This window comes from Heloderma suspectum, chromosome 2 (assembly GCF_057233095.1).
Source record: "Heloderma suspectum isolate Gila_16-S chromosome 2, 16-S_ref, whole genome shotgun sequence".
Taxonomy (NCBI): domain Eukaryota; kingdom Metazoa; phylum Chordata; class Lepidosauria; order Squamata; family Helodermatidae; genus Heloderma; species Heloderma suspectum.
In genome coordinates, this window is record NC_139459.1 from 312,310,089 (window position 1) to 312,330,475 (window position 20,387).

Sequence of the window (20,387 nt, forward strand, 5' to 3'; positions counted from 1 at the left end):
GGGATCCTCGCTGGGGGGGGAGGAGATCCGTTCCTCCCCCCCCGGAATCCTCCACGGCCAGCTGTGCTCCGCTGCAGCTCCATGGAGCAGCCGGCCAGGCCCAGCCAGGCCAGAGCCGTCCACAGCCAGATTTCCAGCCGTGGAGGGCTCTGGGTAAAAAACAAAAACAAGAACCCATGCACGCAAATGGCGGCGGCTACGGCTGCTGCCATTTGTGTTCCTTATTTTCGCCCTCTTAATCTACATAAATATTTATGTAGACTATGACGGCGAAAATAAAGGGTAACGCCAATAGCGTAGCCCAGCGCTAAATATTTACATAGGCTAAAATGGGGAATGAAAAAGGGATGCAAATAGCGCCTGTTACACTATTTGTGTTCCCCTTTATTTTCGCCGTCATAACTTACGTAAATATTTATGTAGATTAAGAGGGCAAAAATAAGGAATGCAAATGGCGGCGGCCGTAGCTGCTGCTATTTGCGTACGCGTTTTTTTTTTAAAAAACCCACCCAGCCATGATAGGCTATGTAAAGATTTACGTAGCCTATCATGTCTTTTTTTTTTTTTTTAACAAGAGTGGAAATGGTGGCAGTAGCAACCGATCAGAAGACCAGCCGCCGCTGCCAAAGCCGCCGCTGGAGTTGTCGCCACCCGGAAGATCCGCCCCAGGTGAGTCTCATCCTGGGGGGGATCCACAGGGGGGTGGGGGGTGACAGGTCATTCCACCATGGAGTTCGGGGGGGTGAATGCACTGGCATTCGGCCTCACCATGATCCGTGGCGGAGTTCTCTGCCATCCCTACGGGGGTGGCCAGGCTTAAGGCTTGTGGGATCTACTTTGCTTTTTGTTTTGTTTTTGCTAGAACCCTGAGATCCACCAGTCAGAGCCATATGCAAAGACATACTCATACAATTAATGAATTCTGAATCTAGGGATTTATTTTGAGAACTGAATGGAGCTCACAGTCCCTTCACATGAAAGAACACTGCTGATTACCTAAGCTTTCTTCATTTCACCAATATAGTGAGGGTGGAGGGAGTCATGTGAATCTACTCTAAATCATCCAAAGATCTCCTGGTAGTTCCTGATTGATCTTCTGCTCAACCCATCTGTAATGAACAGTAACTATCAGGAGTGGTTACTATAGTTTAGGTCACCAATTTGGATGGTTTTAAAAGGGGAATGGACAAATTCATGGAGGACAAGGCTATCAATGGCTACCAGTCCTGATGGCTATATGCTACCTCCAGTATCAGAGGCAGTATGCCTATATGTACACCAGTTGCTGGGGAACATGGGCAGATGGGTGCTGTTGCACCCATGTCCTGCTTGAGGGTTTCCCATGAGTAGCTGGTTGGCCACTGTGTGAACAAAATGCTGGACTAGATGGAACTTGGTCTGATCCAGCATGGCACTTCTCATCTTCTTATTGTTTAGAGATCAATCTGGGTTATTGACTTATGATTCTACTCCTATGATTCCTACGAGCATAGCAAGCTGTCTTATACCAGGTTGGACTATTTGTCCATCTGCTTTAGTATTGTTTATTCTGACTGGCAGCAGCTCTCCTAGGTCTTGGGCAGAGGTCTTGACCATCATCCAGGCCCTGCTCTCTCATGAGTGAGTGAGACCCTTGCCTCGGGTGGTGGATGTGAGATGGATGTGAGGCTGGGGGCCAACACCCCTCTGGGGCCCCTATCACTGCCAAGAGGTGTTCACTCCCATTTCACTTACTCCCACCCCAATTTGCCTGCTGCCACCTTCTCCAGCTTCTTCAGCTGCTTCCCCACCCCCATCCCCTGTTCAGCAGCAGTGGCACCACTAGCCACTGGCCTCTGTTCTTCAGCTCCAAGCCCCATTCTGCTCACCCCACCTGCCAGCAGTCTACTGTGCCACTGTTGTGGTATATGCATGGGTATGTTGTGCTGTGCCTCTGCCTGCCAGGCTCCATGCCCTAACACCTCTGAGGGCAGGACTGTGTGTGGCTACTGTCATGGCCACTGTGGTTGATGAGCAGCTGCTTAGCTACGTTTTGTGTGAGGGGTCAGGAGACAGCGGAAGTGAGCCAAGTGTCAGGCAACTTGCATGTGCTCTTTGTCCATGCCAGAGCTTTGCATGGTGGGATGGGCATGCCTTTGTTTTCACCATTTTGGCTGAGTGCTATACAGCTGCCAATATGCCCTAACTCATGAGTGGTGTGGCAAAGGTAAGCTAGAGTAAGAGTTGTTCTTGGAAAAGAGACAAGGTATAGGGTGGAGAGGTAGAAGGAAGCTATTGTTGCAATGTCAACAGGGATGCAGGTGACAGCCATGAACTCATGGGGAAAGAAGGGGGATGAGGGCATTCACCACCCCTCTTTTGTCTGCCCTTCAAGCCTTTGCTTCTGGCTCCTTCCTTGTTGCAGTTGAAGTATTTGGGCAAGGGGCTTCTGTACGCCTAGGGCATTCACTGGCCTCCTTCACCCAACCCCCTCCATCTTGGAGTACCTCCTTTTCAGTGGAGGCATCTGTTCAGTCTCCTGTTTTTTCAGGAGTCCTCCCAACTAGTGTCTTGTGACCCCGCTGTCCAGTCTGTGCTTTTGTTTCTCTGGCTGTGTTTCCATCAGTGATTTACTCCAACCTGGCTGAGCGGTGAGGTCTCTGTGTTTCCATGACATCATGGCCATTCAGCACCAGCACCACATTTTAATGGGGAAAAACCGCTTCTTCTGAGACTGGTTATAGTCTGACTTTTCCAGCTTACTTCAGTTCCAGTACTGACCTATTTCCACAATGACACTGGGTTCAGTATCATAGTCCTGCCCATGGGGTGTGTAGCCTGGCCCTTTATGGGTGTGTGTCTCTGACCTCAGTGACCCATATGTGTGACTACTGAAAAGTAGCTCCTATTGTGCTCAGGGAGGCTTGCTCCTGAAATTCAGTTACATCTGGACTTTCAGGGGAATGGAGAAAGGAGGGAGAGGGGGGAAGCCTCTCTTCACAGTAAAGCTGATTTCTCTTTAAAAATCTGGTAATCCTCCATTAGCTTCTCTTTCCGTTGTCCTGGAAACACAGCCAAGGAGGTGGGAACACAGACGAGGTAATCATTCCCAACCTAGACTCCACTCAGACTCCACCCAGCCATCAAGAAAATAATTCAGTTAGAGCTCAGTGGAAACTGCACAGAGACCCAGGCTACAGTGATGATAAGCTGGGTCTTTGTGGAAACAGGAAAAGGAGAAGATGTGACTGGGGAAACATCACAACAAAGTTGCAAACAAAGTGAAGCTGATAGCATGGAAACATGCCCTCTGTGTGTGGGGAGAAAGGACAATTGAAGTTAAAAGCCCCTTTGGCTACTCTGCCCTGGGAGGACATGAGACAGAACCAAGTTCAAGGTGGAATTTGGAGAAGTCCAACGAGCTCAAATTTTGCTTGTATGCACACTCCTACTTTCAAATCACCCTGTTCTTCTAGGATGACCATTTATGGCTAAATTTGTTAGCTGTGTCTAAAACCCAGTTCTGACAGTCTCCAGACTGAAGACCCAAACCCAAATGATCAACATCATACACTTATTTCTGGGGAGTCAATTCACAACTATCTCTTCCTCAGCCAGCTTGCTTTGACTTGCTTTTATAAAATAACAACAACAACAACAACCATGGTAGTGCATTTATGTGGTGAGTACCAGCTCTGTGGCCTTTAGAGAAACATGCCAACACCTGACTCCACTGGTATGCCAAAGCAAAACATAGATAATCTGAAGCAGTACTGAATAGTGCCCATTGTCAGGTTGTAGCTGTGCACATTATCTACATTCATTCCCTACACGCAGCTATCGTTGGGTTATTAGGTTGCTAAGAGATGGAAAGATTTGAGAGCACTGAGTTTCTTACAGATACATATAGATGTCCAATTATTTAATAATTTCCTCCTAAGTACAGTCTTAAATTTAAATGGGAACAAACACTGTAGAAAGAAATAAAAGGATAGATGGTGAGAGTGAATGATTGCCGTTTATCAGCTTGCTACGAGAGCTGGATGAAAGAGCTGGCAGGCAGTTTTAGCATTCGTATTGGTTACATTGGATCCTGTCCAGGTTTTTCGAAGGATTGTTGCATCATAATACATGGCGATTGGAGGTATGGAATAGAATATTGTAATAACCATTTTATGATCTTGTAATGCGGCTTAGTAATTCTTGGGAACAGGCAGCTGAGACCCATATAACCAATGAAGACATAGACTGGTATATTCCGTCTTGATCATTTAATGTTAGCTACCACTGTTTGGGACATTTTTGCGCATGCAGGGAATGCACAAAGGGATTTAAATAGAACACTTTGTGGCTTAAAGGTATCCATAAATGGAATGGGCATTCACAAGTCCACAACAATGTGGTCCTTTTCCTTTCTCCCACTAACATGGAATCCCAGTCTGCCAGCATTGCTTTCAGCTTTCCTTCTTTTCATCCTAAACACCATTGTGGGCATCTCTACACCAGTCTAAAATCCTGGATTTAAAACAGGGCTTTCTGCTTCCATTTTAAATGCAGGATCACACTTCCCCCCCCACACACACACACCCTGCCCTTTCTCCCCGCATCTCCTTTTCTTGCCGTGTTTCCTCTTTTCACAAAGGAAGCTGAAGTGGAACACAATGGGGTAATTTGAGAGCTCATTATCTGTGATTTATTTAAAATGGAATAAAGGGCATTTAGTGCAGGAGACACCCTGGAGGATCATGGCATCATGTAAAGAGCCCTCAAACTTCTGTGAAGGAGCAATCTCAATCGCAAGTTAAAAGCTCCATGTGAAGGAGCCCTGTGTGTCTGCTGCAAATTAGGTCCAGACATGGTGTGTGTGTGTATGTGGGGGGGACCTCAATGTTCTCCTACTCTTGAGGAGACAATACTCCCACTCCTTAAGAGACCAAGTTCCCAAACAGTTGGTGGAGTTGGTGGGCAAACAAATGTTCATGACATGGCTGTGGGGAGGGGGAGAGAACAATGGTGGGATTCTTTTCCTGTCGTCTTCAAATCTCACCCAAGACTTGGAGGACAAATCCTCCAGAATTTCTTGTGCAGGGCAATGTACCATAAGCTTTACATGGCAAGACAGATAAATAAGCTAACTGTGTTTATGCCTCTAGAACAGCTTTATAAAGGACTGCAGAATGTAGAATTATTGAGCATAGCACTATAGTAACTTCCCCCCAGTGCACTAGTCCCTTTGGAGACTCTAAGATCAGGAAACAGTGGAAACATCCCACCCAGCACAAATAGACGTTTCAGGTAAGGGGGGGGGGATTTTCATCTGCACTGTGTCAGGGGGGAAGGGTTAAAAAAAAAAGACATGCTGTGATCCTGATCTTGGTTGCATCCACACACATGCAGCTGCCCTTAGGGATGTACGGATTCCCCACTATCTGTTCTGGTGGGGAATCCTCCCGGGGGGGGGGGAATGCGATCCGTTCCTCCCCCTTGGAATCCACCGGAGCAGATCTGCTTCGTGAGGATTTCGTGGAGCCACCCGGCTTGAGGGCTGCTTACCTGGATGGCTGGAGCCGTTCTCCTCTGTGCCAACCGCCATTTAAAAAAAAAAAAAGGCGATCGGCAGGATGTGCCCATAGACTTATACGCAAATAGAGCCGTGAATCTTGCATATAAGCCTATGTGTCCATAGGCTTATATGCAAGATTCACGGCTCTATGCACATAAGTCTATGGGCACATCCTGCCGATTGCCATTTTTTTAAAAATGGCAATCAGCACGGAGGAGAATGGCTCTGGCTGAGCAAGCAGCAGAGTTCTGTCCTGTGTGGAATCCTGGCGGAGCACAGGTAAGTGGGGCCAATCTGCCATGGATTCCTGAGGCCGGATTCCAAAAAATCTGGCCTCATTTGAATTAGTGGTGGATTCCTCTAACATCCCTAGCTGCTCTATACCTTTTGAAAAGGAGACACATTAATTGCAGTCACACAGTTAACATTACATCTGGTTTGGCATTCATAGAATCATAGAATCATAGTATCATAGAATCATAGAAAAGTAGGGTTGGAAGGGGCCTACAAGGCCATTGAGTCCAACCCTCTGCTCGATGCAGGAATCCAAGTCAGAGCATCCCTGACAGATGGCTGCCCAGCCTCATCTTGAACACTTCCAGTGTGGGAGAGCCCACCACATCCCTAGGTCATTGGTTCCATTGTTGTATTGCTCTAACAGTCAGGAAGTTTTTCCTGATGTTCAGCCAGAATCTGGCTTCCTGTAAGTTGAGCCCATTATTCCATGTCCTGCACTCTGGGATGATCGAGAAGAGATCCTGGCCTTCCTCTCTGTGACAACCTTGCAAGTACTTGAAGAGCACTATCATATCTCCCCTCAGTCTTCTCTTCTCAAGGCTAAACATACCCAGTTCTTTCAGTTTCTCTTCACAGGGCTTTGTTTCCAGTCCCCTGATCATCTTTGTTGCCCTCCTCTGAACCCTCTCCAGTTTGTCTGCATCCTTCTTCAAGTGTGGTGCCCAGCCAGAACTGGACACAGTGCTGGAGATGAGGCCTAACCAGTGCTGAGTAGAGGGGAAGTAGTACTTCCCGGGATTTGGAAGCTATGCTTCTATTAATGCAGCCCAAAAGAGCATTTGCCTTTTTGCGGCCACACCACATTGTTGGCTGATATTCAGCTTGTGATCGACAGCAATTCCAAGATCCTTCTCACTTGTAGTATTGTTGAGCCACGTATCCCCCATCTTGTAACTGTGCATTTGGTTTCTTCTTCCTAGGTGCAGAACTTGGCATTTATCCCTATTCAATGTCATTCTGCTGTTTTCTGCCCAGCGCTCCAGTCTATCCAGATCACTTTGAATTTTGTTTCTGTCTTCCAGAGTATTAGCTATCCTGCCCAATTTTGTGTCATCTGCAACTTTGATCAGCATTCCCTGCACCTCCTCCTCCAAGTCATTAATAACAATGTTGAAGAGCACTGGGCCCAGGACTGAGCCCTGCAGTACCTCACTCGTTACCTCTCCCCAGTTTGAGAAGGTCCCATTGATCAGCACTCTTTGAGTCCGATTCTGTAGCCAACTGTGGATCCACCAGATCGTTGTTTCATCTAGCCCACTTTGAGCTAGTTTGCTCATCAGGATATCATGGGGCACTTTGTCAAAAGCTTTGCTGAAGTCGAGGTATATTATGTCCACAGCATTCCCACGGTCCACAAGGGAGGTGACTTGATCAAAAAATGAGATCAGATTTGTCTGGCAGGACTTGTTCTTGACAAATCCATGTTGGCTTCAAGTAATCACTTCATTGTTTTCAAGGTGCTTCCAGATGGATTGCTTTATCATCTGCCCCAGAATTTTCCCAGGGATTGATGTCAGACTGACTGGTCTGCAGTTCCCAGGTTCCTCCTTTTTACCCTTTTTGAAGATAGGGACAACATTAGCCCTCCTCCAGTCATCTGGCACTTCATCCATCCTCCATGATTTCTCAAAGAGAATAGACAGTGGTTCTGAGAGTTCTTCTGCCAGTTCCTTTATTACTCTAAGGTGCAGCTCATCTGGCCCTGGAGATTTGAATTCATTCAAAGTAATTAGGTGTTCCCTTGACCATATGCTTATTGATCTCAAGCTGCAATCCTGCCCCTTCAGTCTGCACTTCGTCTTTGCCAGGGGGGTCATAGACCCTCTTTTGGGAGAAGATTGAGCCAAAGTAGGAACTGAGCACCTCTGCCTTTTCTTTCTCATCTGTTATCGTTTTGCCATCCTTATTTAATAGCTGAACCACCATTTCTTTCCTCTGTCTTTTACTATGCATGTAGCTAAAGAAAGCCTTTTTGTTGTTTTTAGCATCCCTCGCTAACCTCAGCTCATTCCCAGCTTTAGCCTTCCTGATGCCATCCCTGCAATTCTGTGCTACCTGCCTGTACTCTTCCTTTGTTACTTGGCCTTCTTTCCACTTCCTATATGTGTCCTTTTTTGTTTTCAGGTCATCTCTAAGCTTTTTGTGAAGCCACATTGGCTTCTTCTGTTGTCTTCCACCTTTTCTTCTTGTTGCAATTGTTTGTAATTGTGCCTTGAGAATTTCCTTTTTTAAAAGCTCCCACCCATCTTGGACTCGTTAGAGTCGCTTGCCATGGGACCTTACTGATCATTGTTCTGAGTTTATTAAAATCAGCTTTCCTAAAATCCAGGGTACACGTTTGACTACACTCAGCTTTTGCTTCCCTTAAAACCAAGAACTGAAGTACAACATGGTCGCTTTCCCCCAGAGTTCCTGTAAGTGCTACTTTATCCACTAAGTCATCTCTGTTGGTTAGGATCAAGTCAAGGATACCTGATCCTCTAGTTCCTTCCTCTACTTTCTGTAGGAGGAAGTTATCCACCACACAAATCAGGAATATCCTGGAGAGGCCATGTTTTGCAGAATTTGCCTCCCAACAAATATCGGGGAAATTGAAGTCCCGCATTACTACTACAACATGCTTCCTTGAAACATTGGCTATTTGATTTTCAAAAGTTTTGTCCTCATCTACTCCTTGATTGGGTGGCTGGTAGTAGACTTTGACCACCAGGTTCCTTTTATTCTTTGCTCCATTTATTTTGATCCAGATGCTTAGGGATGTCACAGAATTCCGCCACGGATCTCAGTGAGGCCGAATGCCAGTGCATTCGCCACCCCGAAATCTGTGGTGGAATGGCCTGCCACCCGCCCGCCACCCCGTGGATCCCCCCTGGGACGAGACTCACCTGGGGCGGATCTTCCAGGCGGTGGCAGCTGTGGCGGCTGGTCTTCTGACCGGGTGCCGCCACCGCCATTTCCACTCTTGTTCTTGTAAAAAAAAAAAAAAGACATGATAGGCTACATAAAGATTTACGTAGCCTATCATGGCTAGGTTTAAAAACACACACACACGAGATGATAGGCTATGTAAATCTTTACATAACCTATCATGGCTGGGTAGGTTAAAAAAAAACAACAACCGCGTACGCAAATGGTGGCGGCTGCGGCCGCTGCCATTTGCATTCCTTATTTTTGCCTGTCTTAGTCTATGTAAATATTTACGTAGGCTATGACGGCGAAAATAAAGGGGAATGAAAATAGCGTAGCGGGCGCTATTTGCGTCCCTTTTTGATTCCCCGTTTTAGCCTACGTAAATATTTACGTACACTTTTTTTGTGTGTTTTTTTCTACCCAGAGCCCTCCGCGGCTGGAAATCCGCCTGCAGTTGGCTCTGGCCTGGCTGGGGCTGGCTGGCTGCTCCGCGGAGCTGCCATGGCGCACAACCAGCCGCGGAGGATTCCAGGAGGGGGAGGAACGGAGCGCCTCCCCCCCATCCAGGATTCCGGCGGGAGGGATGGAACGCCTCCCCCCCACAATAAACATAATCCGCGAACAGGTAAGTGACTTTCGTACATCCCTACAGACGCTCTCGATGGGGCTACCAAGCTCATCCTCCTGTATTTCTGTGCAGAGATATGTATTTTTCACATACAGTGCAACCCCACCTCCCTTTCTGTTCCTCCTGTTCTTTTTGAACAAGTTATATCCTTCAATTGCTGTATTCCAGTCAAGAGAGTCATCCCACCAAGTCTCAGTTATACCTACCAAGTCATAATTTCCCTCCTGTATTAAGAGTTCAAATTCATTCTGTTTGTTTCCCATACTCTGGGCATTAGTATATAGACATCGAACACCATGTATTTCATAGTCTGGCTTTCTTCCTACATGTGTCTAAAGAGTATTATTGCGCGCTATTAGAGCTGTTCTCTCCGTTGCAGTGCATGAGCCTTTGTCCATTGTTAGCCCCGACTTTACGTCTCCCTTCCCCATAGGATTCAGTTTCAAGCCCTCCTGATGACATTCTTCATGCTGTGGCTAGGGATGGACGGAAGTCCCTTACCTGATCCCGCAGCTTGCTTCGCGTTGCCCTTATTTTTGCCGTAGTCTACGTAAATCTTACGTAGACTACAGCGACCAAATAAGGAACGCGAATGGCGGCTCCCTATGGGGGCCGCCATTTGCGTACGCGCTTTTTTTTTTTTTTAAGTCACCCGTGATAGGCTACGTGACGATTAATGTAGCCTATCACGGCTGACTTTGCAGATCTAGCCGTGATAGGCTACGTTAATCGTCACGTAGCCTATCACGGGGGCGTGTTGTTGTTTTTTTTAACTTTGGAGTTTGCGGCCAGGCGAGGCGAGGCGCCTCCTCTCCGGCCTGAATTTCGGCCGGGTGAGGCGGGAAGCCTCCCCCCCGGCCTGAATTTCGGCTGGGCGAGGCAGGAAGCCTCCCCCCCGGCCTGAACGTCACGGGGGGAGCAGCGAAGCGCCTCCCCCCCACCGCGAAAAGCTTCGAGAACAGGTAAGTGACTTTCGTCCACCCCTAGTCATCAGTGCTCCTCTCTGCCTTCTGAAGCCACAGAAAAAAGGCTCATGAGACCATTCATCTCCTGCAATAGTGAAGGGATGAAGGGATCTGGGGCTGCTTTCATGTAGCATGAAACTTTTATGAGAAGGTGGGGGGGGTGATGAGGGTTAGTTTACCGTAGTTTTAGACAAGGTGCTCATGTAATTTATTTTTGTTGTTTTTTTGCCCTAAGCAAAAAAACCCTCCCAGTGGCTCTGGGGGTTTATGAATTGTGTACCTTCCGTGCCGCTTGACTTCCACAGTTTGCGGCCAGTGCTCCATACTGTCTTTCACAAGCCCCCAGAATTCTCCTCTTTTTTTTGCGCTCCAAAAATTATGACGGTAAATCCGTACCGACAACCGTAATTCCGGTGCCCAGCCATCTCCATGAGTCTGCATAACTTCCATAAGAAAGGCTATTTTTCATAGATGTTTACATATCTTTTTCCCTGCCCTGAGATGTGCAGTAATTACTTTTGGCCAAAACACTTCCTCCTCCTAGGGGCTTCCCAAAAGAAGGCTGTCCTAGGTGTGCCTGAGTGATGCACTCTTTGTTTCAAGCCACGCTGTTTTAAAGAAAGAAAAAACCTTTTAAAATGACCGTGCTGGTCCTAGAGCCCTGAACAAGGTATTATTCTCCCTGCTAAGCTTTCTATTTCTACATCTAGTGTTGTTGTTGACCTTCTGAGGCTAAAATGGAGAGGAGAACCAACTCTGTGCAGGTCTATTCAGAAGTAAGTCTTATTGAGTTCAATGCGACTTACTCATACACATGTCAGCACCCCACTTGCCCCCAGCTCAGCTTTGTTTTTCCACATCCAGCTCATTAGAAAACCTCCTGTTAGTTATCTCACTGGGTGACTTTGGGCTGAGCTCTCACCACTGCACCACACTTCTGTTATGGAACTCATGAAGAAAAAGAGACAGTATAATGGAAAGTTCTTTCTGAAGCAGTCACACTTCACTTGTACAAATGCAGCATGAAGGGAAAGATCAGCAACCTTCTCTTTGTTTGAATAAAAAGCACACTCTGCACATGCTCAGGGAATGGACAAAATGAGGAATAAACATACCAAAGAATATGAAGAACTATATTCTTCCATTATGTGTGTGTGTGTGTGGGGAATCTCCCTCAATCCAGCTATTCCCCGGAGCCCGCCCCCATTCACCCAAGGGTCTTCTGAGATAACTAACAGGAGGTTTGATAATGAGCTGGATGTGGAAAAACAAAGCTGAGCTGGGGGCAAGTGGGGTGCTGACTTGTGTAGGAGTAAGTCGCATTGAACTCAGTAGGACTTACTTCTGAGTAGACATGCACAGAGTTGGTTCTCCTCTCTGCTCAGCTGGAGGGGGGTTTTCCAGGGAACAGCTGGATTGAGGGAGATTCCCCAAACACACACACACACACACACACACACACACAATGGAAGAATATAGTTCTTCATATTCCTGGTATGTTTATTCCTCATTTTGTCTATTCCCTGAGCATGTGCAGAGTGTGCTTTTTATTCAAACAAGAGAAGGTTGTTGATCTTTCCCTTCATGCTGCATTTGTACAAGTGAAGTGTGACTGCTTCAGAAAGAACTTTCCATTATACTGTCTCTTTTTCATGAGTTTCATAACAGAAATGTGGTGTAGTGGTTTGAGTCCAGGCCAAAGTCACCCAGTGAGATAACTAACAGGACGTTTGCTAATGAGCTGGATGTGGAAATACAAAGCTGAGGGCAAGTGGGGTGCTGACATGTGTATGAGTAAGTCGCATTGAACTCAATAAGACTTACTTCTGAGTAGACATGCACAGAGTTGGTTCTGAGCTCCCAAGTGACTCTCAGTAGGCTCCCAGCCATTTTCCGATGTGTGCAATGATGTTCACATGTAAAATGCACAAAAGGTGTATGTTTGAAACAGTGCACACAAAGAATATGTGTATTTTTAGAAATGCACACAAAAATGTGTACATTTGAAAAAAATGTACACAAAATGGTTTATTCAAAGGGGTGGGGGAAATTGCTTGAATATGCATACATTTAAAAAGTGTGCACAACAATGTATACATTCGAAAAAAATGTTTATTAAATGTGTATTTTTTTAAAGTGTATATTCAGATTTATGTAGCTTTAGTCTTTTTCTTTTCCTCTCTTTGTTTTGTTTTGTTTTCGATAGTTGGAAATGTACAATAAAAAGTAATTTAAAATATGGGTGAAAATAAGTACAAGCATTTGTGTGGACTGAAACAAAAATCACAATCACATGCAGAATCAAGATGGAATGAACTTAACTTTGGAGAAATAAGAACCTAAGAAAGATCCGTCTGTCTTTATGTAAGTCTATGTTTACTAGATTAAAGAATCCAAGAGATGGAAGAGGCTTGGTGAGTTATCTAGTCCAGCCATCTACAGCACTAGGATTTCCTGTGGTTCACAGTCTAGATGTGATGTCTCCAGGTCTTCACACAATGTCTCCGGTTCTGTCTCTGTGGAAGTGTTTGCTCACGCCAGACGCAGAGTTGGGATGGGGTGAGGGCACACGCACAAGCCTTGCCACCGAATGTACCCACATCCCCAGCTGCTGTTGAGGCCTTCACAGTTTGAGTGTGAAGGTTTGAAGAAGGATCAGTAAGCACATCCTGCTGAATGCACTCACAAAGTTCCCCTGATTGCAAACCCTGGTAAGGGAGGGTTGGGAGCAGGGCTGACATGCATGCCCACATCCCTGTCCCCACTTTTGCCCTATGTGTGTGCAGGCTAACACTTTCAGGGGACTTCTCTACAAAACCATTTCACCAATGTCTTACAAAATCCATTTCCTTTCTCAATTGTTCTTAAAGTGAGGTTAAGCTACACAGTACATTAAATACATAGTGTGCAGCTGATCCTCCCTTTTTTTGTTGTTGTTCAGTCGTTCAGTCGTGTCCGACTCTTCGTGACCCCATGGACCATAGCACGCCAGGCCTTCCTGTCCTGCGCTCTCTCCCGGAGCATGCTCAAGTTAATATTCATTGCATCCGTGATGCTATCTAGCCATCTCATCCTCTGCCGTCCCCTTCTCCTTTTGCCTTCAGTCTTTCCCAGCATCAGGGTCTTTTCCAGGGAGTTTTCTCTTCGCATTAGGTGGCCAAAATATTGGAGCTTCAGCTTCATTATCTGTCCTTCCAATGAGCACTCAGGGTTGATTTCCTTTAGGATGGACTGATTTGACCTCCTTGCAGTCCAGGGGACTCGTAAGAGTCTTCTCCAGCACCACAGTTCAAAAGCATCAATTCTTCGGCGCTCAGCCTTCCTTATAGTCCAGCTCTCACAGCCATACATTACTACTGGGAAAACCATAGCTTTGATTAGACGGACCTTTGTCGGCAAGGTGATGTCTCTGCTTCTTACTATGCTGTCTAGGTTGGCCATAGCTTTCCTCCCCAGGAGCAAGCGTCTTTTAATTTCATGGCTGCAATCACCGTCTGCGGTGATCTTGGAGCCCAAGAAAGTAAAATCTGTCACTGCTTCCATTTCTTCCCCTTCTATATGCCAGGAAGTGATGGGGCCAGATGCCATGATCTTAGTTTTTGTAATGTTGAGTTTCAAACCAGCTTTTGCACTCTCCTCTTTCACCCTCAACAAGAGGATCTTTAGATCCTCTTCGCTTTCTGCCATTAGGGTGGTATCGTCTGCATATCGGAGGTTGTTGATAATTCTCCCAGCAATCTTAATTCCGACCTCTGATTCATCCAACCCGGCATTTCTCATGATGTACTCTGCATATAAGTTAAATAAGCAGGGTGACAATATGCAGCCTTGTCGTACTCCTTTCCCAATTTTGAACCAATCGGTTGTTCCATGTCTGGTTCTTACTGTTGCTTCTTGACCCTCGTACAGGTTTCTCAGGAGACAGGTTAGGTGGTCTGGTACTCCCATCACTTTAAGAATTTGCCACAGTTTGTTGTGATCCACACAATCAAAGGCTTTAGCGTAGTCAATGAAGCAGAAATAGACGTTTTTCTGGAATTCTCTTGCTTTCTCCATGATGCAGCGAATGTTGGCGATTTGATCTCTAGTTCCTCTGCCTCTTCGAAACCCAGCTTGTACTTCTGGTAGTTCTCGGTTCGCATACTGCTGAAGCCTAGCATGTAGGATTTTGAGCATCACCTTGCTGGCATGTGAAATGAGCGCAATTGTGCGGTAGTTTGAACACTCTTTGGCGTTGCCCTTCTTTGGAATTGGAATGTAAACTGACCTTTTCCAGTCTTGTGGCCACTGTTGAGTGTTCCAGATTTGTTGACATATTGAATGCAGCACTTTAACAGCATCACCTTTTAGGATTTTAAATAGCTCGGCTGGAATACTGTCATCTCCGCTAGCTTTGTTGTTACTAATGCTTCCTAAGGCCCACTTGACTTCACTCTCGAGGATGTCCGGCTCAAGTTCAGTGACCACACTATCATGGCTATCAGGGACATTCAGATCTTTCCTGTATAGTTCTTCTGTGTATTCTTGCCACCTCTTCTTAATCTCATCTGCTTCTGTTAGGTCCCTGCCTTCTTTGTCCTTTATCATGCCCGTCTTTGCACAAAACGTTCCCTTGAGATCTCCAATTTTCTTGAAGAGATCTCTAGTCTTTCCCATTCTGTTGTTTTCCTCGATTTCTTTGCATTGTTCATTTAAGAAGGCCTTCTTGTCTCTCCTTGCTATTCTCTGGAACTCTGCATTCAGTTGGGTATATCTTCCCCTTTCTCCCTTGCTTTTCACTCCCCTTCTTTCGTGAGCTACTTGTAAAGCCTCATCAGACAGCCACTTTGCTTTCTTGCATTTCTTTTTCTTTGGGATGGATTTCGTTGCTGCCTCCTGAACAATGTTACGGACCTCCGTCCATAGTTCCTCAGGCACTCTGTCTATCAGGTCTAATCCCTGAAATCTATTCCTCACCTCCACTGTATATTCATCAGGAATATGATTTAGGTCATACCTGAAAGGTTTAGTGGTTTTCCCGACGTTCTTCAATTTAAGCCGAAATTTTGCAAGAAGCAGCTCATGATCTGAGCCACAGTCAGCTCCAGGTCTTGTTTTTACTGACTGTATGGAGCTTCTCCATCTTTGGCTGCAAAGGACATAATCAATCTGATTTCGATATTGACCATCTGGTGACGTCCATGTGTAGAGTCGCCTCTTGTGCTGTTGGAAAAGAGTGTTTGCTATGATCAGCGTGTTCTCTTGGCAAAACTCTATTAGCTTTTGTCCTGCTTCATTTTGTACACCAAGGCCATGCCTGCCTGTTATCCCGGTGATTTCTTGACTTCCTACTTTAGCATTCCAATCCCCTATGATGAAGAGGACATCTTTGTTTGGTGTTAGTTCTAGAAGGTGTTGTAGGTCTTCATAGAACCGATCAACCTCAGCTTCTTCGGCCTCAGTGGTTGGGGCATAGACTTGAATTACTGTGATGTTGAATGGTTTGCCTTGGATTCGTACTGAGATCATTCTATCATTTTTAAGATTGTACCCCAGTACTGCTTTTCCCACCCTTTTGTTGACTATGAGTGCTACTCCATTTCTTCTAAGGGATTCTTGCCCACAATAGTAGATATGATGGTCACCTGAATTAAATTCGCCCATGCCTGTCCATTTGAGTTCGCTGATTCCCAAGATGTCGATGTTCAATCTTGCCATCTCATGTTTGACCACCTCCAGCTTACCTTGATTCATTGATCTGACATTCCAGGTTCCTAAACAATATTGTTCTTTACAGCATCGGATTTTCTTTTCACCACCAGACACATCCACAGCTGAGTGTCCTTTCGGGTTTGGCCCAGCCGCTTCACTCTTTCTGGCGCTACTTGGAAATACCCTCTGCTCTTCCCCAGTAGCATATTGGACACCTTCCGACCTGAGGGGCTCATCTTCCGGCGTCATCTCTTTTAGCCTTGTGTTACGTTCCATGGGGTTTTCTTGGCAAGAATCCTGGAGTGGGTTGCCATTTCCTTCTCCAGTGGACCACATTTTGTCAGAACTCTCTGCCATGACCTGTCCGTCTTGGGTGGCCCTGCACGGCATAGCTTATGGCTTCACTGAGTTACGCAAGCCCCTTCGCCACAACAAGGCAGTGATCCATGAAGGGGCCTCTCTTTTTTAGTCACAAGTAAATGCATGGGCCCTCGATACAGATAGGGACCACTATGCACAGGCAGGGGAGGTTTAAACATTCCCACCCCCACTGTAGCCACTTGTTTTCTGAAATTTCCCAGTGTCCACATGGGAGCTAAAAAAGCCACCATTGGTGATAGTTTGGAGATTCTAGAAGCAGGTATCCTGTACTTGCTGTCCTTCACATCACCCTTCCTTGTGGGCAGCCTTTTTAACTTTCCCCTCCAACAACTGTGACACAGACACCCTGCTACAAAACTAAAGCATTCATACTTTTGAAACTGTAATCCTATGTCCACTTTCCTGGGAGTGGGTCTTATTTCTGGGTAAACATGTAGGTTTGCTTTCTCAATTTCTTAAATATGTCAAATACTAAAATTGTATATGCTAGCTATATAATAAATGACACATTTTATGTTGTTAAAGCAGTAAAGTATGTTTAGGTTTGATATGAAAGCATTACAAATATTTCAGGGTTTTTTTTTCCCCATCGCTTCATTATTTCTGGAAATTTTACCTCTTTAGTGGCACCTCAAACTGGACTCTACATGTCTGGTTTATCCCACAGTCCCACACTAACAACTTTCATATATAGCACAAATACCATGTGATACAAAGCAGACTTTTAGTCATGGGTAAAAATTTATCCCAAGGTTGTTATTTTTATGCCTGAAATTTAGATTAGAAAAAAACCTGAACAAAATTCATTGTTATCCTTAATAGAAACTTGAATGTTTCCATAATGATCTGTGAAAACAAACCATAATGTGGAAATCTGATTTTTATATCAATCTTTCTATTGGCTCTATCCGATCTATCAGAACCTTTTTCATCTAAACACCAGTCTTGACAAGGTGATTCAGATTCAGAAGCAAAAATACTATGGAACTGCTGATTAAAAGGGACAATCACAATGCCATCTCTGTAGTGCAAGGAAACAACCATGCAATCAAAGGTAGATTGTTAGCTCCTTAGAGAAAAATCAAGAACTCTGGAAGTAATTCAACAGACGATCACCTGCAAAAGAGTATACAAGAACTCATCAAGATTTTGATTTTTTTCCACAGCTATAACCATTTTTCTGAATATAAAGACCAGAGAGCTTCAGGTGACATAATTTACCCTAGTGGATAATTGTTTGTAAGACAGCAAACCGTATAGCATGGGGAGCCAAAGGATAGTTAGCAGACCTAAACTGGAAGACCTTCATACTTAGACTTGGAAGGTGGACCACTGTCAAGTTTTTTCCAAGGCAGAAAGATCAGTTTTAAATTGACGGAAAAGTAACTCCAGATAATGGCTATGGCATCTTGCCAGCAGTTGTCTATGTAACAAAAATAAAACTGCAGATAAGTTGGCATATGGAATGATTGAGAGTATCTATAACTTATTTGAGAGAAAGCATCAACCTGTCCTCTACATAGGGTATTTAAAATAATCTGAAACATCAATAGGTTCTTTTCCTCCTCCTCCTCCTCCTCCTCTTCATCTTCATCTTCCAAGCTAGAGTGGTGGAAGTCAAGGCCACAGACAAAGGGGGGTTGGTTGGTTGGTTAACTTTAAATTCTGAGGAAAATGCACTGACCAAAATTCACCTGAATAAAATATGTAGCTCAGCCCCGCAATTTGTATCAACTGGTATATGACTACAGAACACAGTGTCAAATGAAACTCCCACTACTAAAGAAATTGCCCTACTCTGTCTTTCTGTGATAAACAGCAAACTGTGTGTGTAATGTAAGATTTTTCATTCTAAAAGGAATTGTATCTTTTCTAAAAAAAAACAAAAACAAGGAAGCTAAAGCAAGCCTGAGAATATCACCACAAACCTAGACAGGCATTCACAGTGTAATGCTACACATATCTACCCAGAAGTAAGCTCAATTGAGTACATTGGGGCTTGCTTCAGATAAGTGTATTGCAGCTTAGGTTTCTCAAAAGCTGGGAAATGAGAAACAAAAGAAGTGCAGGTATCTCCTGAATTCAACAGTTGCACTTGGAAGCAAATGTGTCCTTTCAAATGTGTAATAATAGCCTTCTTGTAACATGTGAAATATGCATGAAATCATCCTTTCAGTGTGATTCACTTGGGGGAACTGGAAACAGGTGCAAAACCGCTTACCCATTATCCTTACTTTGAATTGACTTTGTGACATCATCACATAGGCTTATTGACTAGACAGCACTGTAGGGACTGACAATTCAGGGTGAAGACAGGAACTACTGCTCTCACTCTGAACTGACTTTGCATTCCTCAGCCTTCTCCAGGATTTGTATCCAGTTGCACTCAAGTGTATTGAGTTCAAGGTATTTTTACCTGGTGTTGGGCACCCTGGTTTTGTTAGTGTACTTATTTATTTGTCAGATATTTATCCTACCTTTCCAGTTCCACCCCAAATTGTGCTTAATAGAGGTAGCCTAGCTACTGTGATTCATGCACTGGTAATCTTGTGACTAGATTACTGTAATGCACTCTCTAAGGCACTACCCCGCGCCTCGTTTGGAAACTGCAGCTAGTGTAGAATGCTGCAGCTGAAGTGCTCAGTGGGACCCCCAGCCATATTCACCCTTACACCTGTGTTACAAGAGCTGCACGGGCTTCCTATTAGCCACCAAGCCATGTTCAAGGTTATGTTGTTGATACACAAAGCTCTAAATGATTTGGCACCAGGATACCTAGCAGACCTTCTTCCCTGATATATACCCAGCTGACCATTAAGACCTTCAGAGGAGGCCTCACTGGTTGTTCCATGACCAACATAATGTTGCCACAAAATATCTTAATGGTGGGCCTTCTCGGCAGCAATGCCCACCCTCTGAAACACCCTCTCCCATGTGGTTCAGGAGGCTGAAAATGTGGTAGGTTTCAAATGCCTCCTAAAAACACCCTTGTTCACCCAGGCTTTCTCTGGCTTGTAATTAATGGCTCATATGCTGCTCCATCTTGCTGTCCTTGTTTTGCTTTGTATTGTAATTGAAATTGGTTTTAATAGCAATTAGTAGTTAGATGTTTAAATACATTATTAAAGGTGTATGTTTAAAATATTTATATGTAAACTGGTTAGAGATTTTATTATACCAAGCAGTATATAAATACTAATCAAAGCTATGGTTTTCCCAGTAGTAATGTATGGCTGTGAGAGCTGGACTATAAGGAAGGCTGAGCGCCGAAGAATTGATGCTTTCGAACTGTGGTGCTGGAGAAGACTCTTACGAGTCCCCTGGACTGCAAGGAGGTCAAATCAGTCCATCCTAAAGGAAATCAACCCTGAGTGCTCATTGGAAGGACAGATAATGAAGCTGAAGCTCCAATATTTTGGCCACCTAATGCGAAGAGAAAACTCCCTGGAAAAGACCCTGATGCTGGGAAAGACTGAAGGCAAAAGGAGAAGGGGACGGCAGAGGATGAGATGGCTAGATAGCATCACGGATGCAATGAATATGAACTTGAGCACGCTCCGGGAGAGAGCGCAGGACAGGAAGGCCTGGCGTGCTATGGTCCATGGGGTCACGAAGAGTCGGACACGACTGAACGACTGAACAACAACAACAACAACATATAAATACAAAATAAATACATAAAATAACAGTAATAAAAGAGTTAAAGCAAAGAGCTAAAAACAAAATCTTAATTATAACATAACAGAAAAACAGTCATATAGGGCTTTATGGGTGACAACCAGCACTATGAATTGCGCTGGGAAACAAACAAGTAGCCAAGCTATTGTAACAAGGGAGTCACATGCTCCTTGTAACTGGCCCTAGGCAAGGGTCTGGCCACAGCATTCTGGGCCAGCTGAAGTTTCTGGACACTTTTCAAAGGCAGATCCACACAGAGCATGTTACGGCAATCCAAACAGGCTGTAACTAAGGC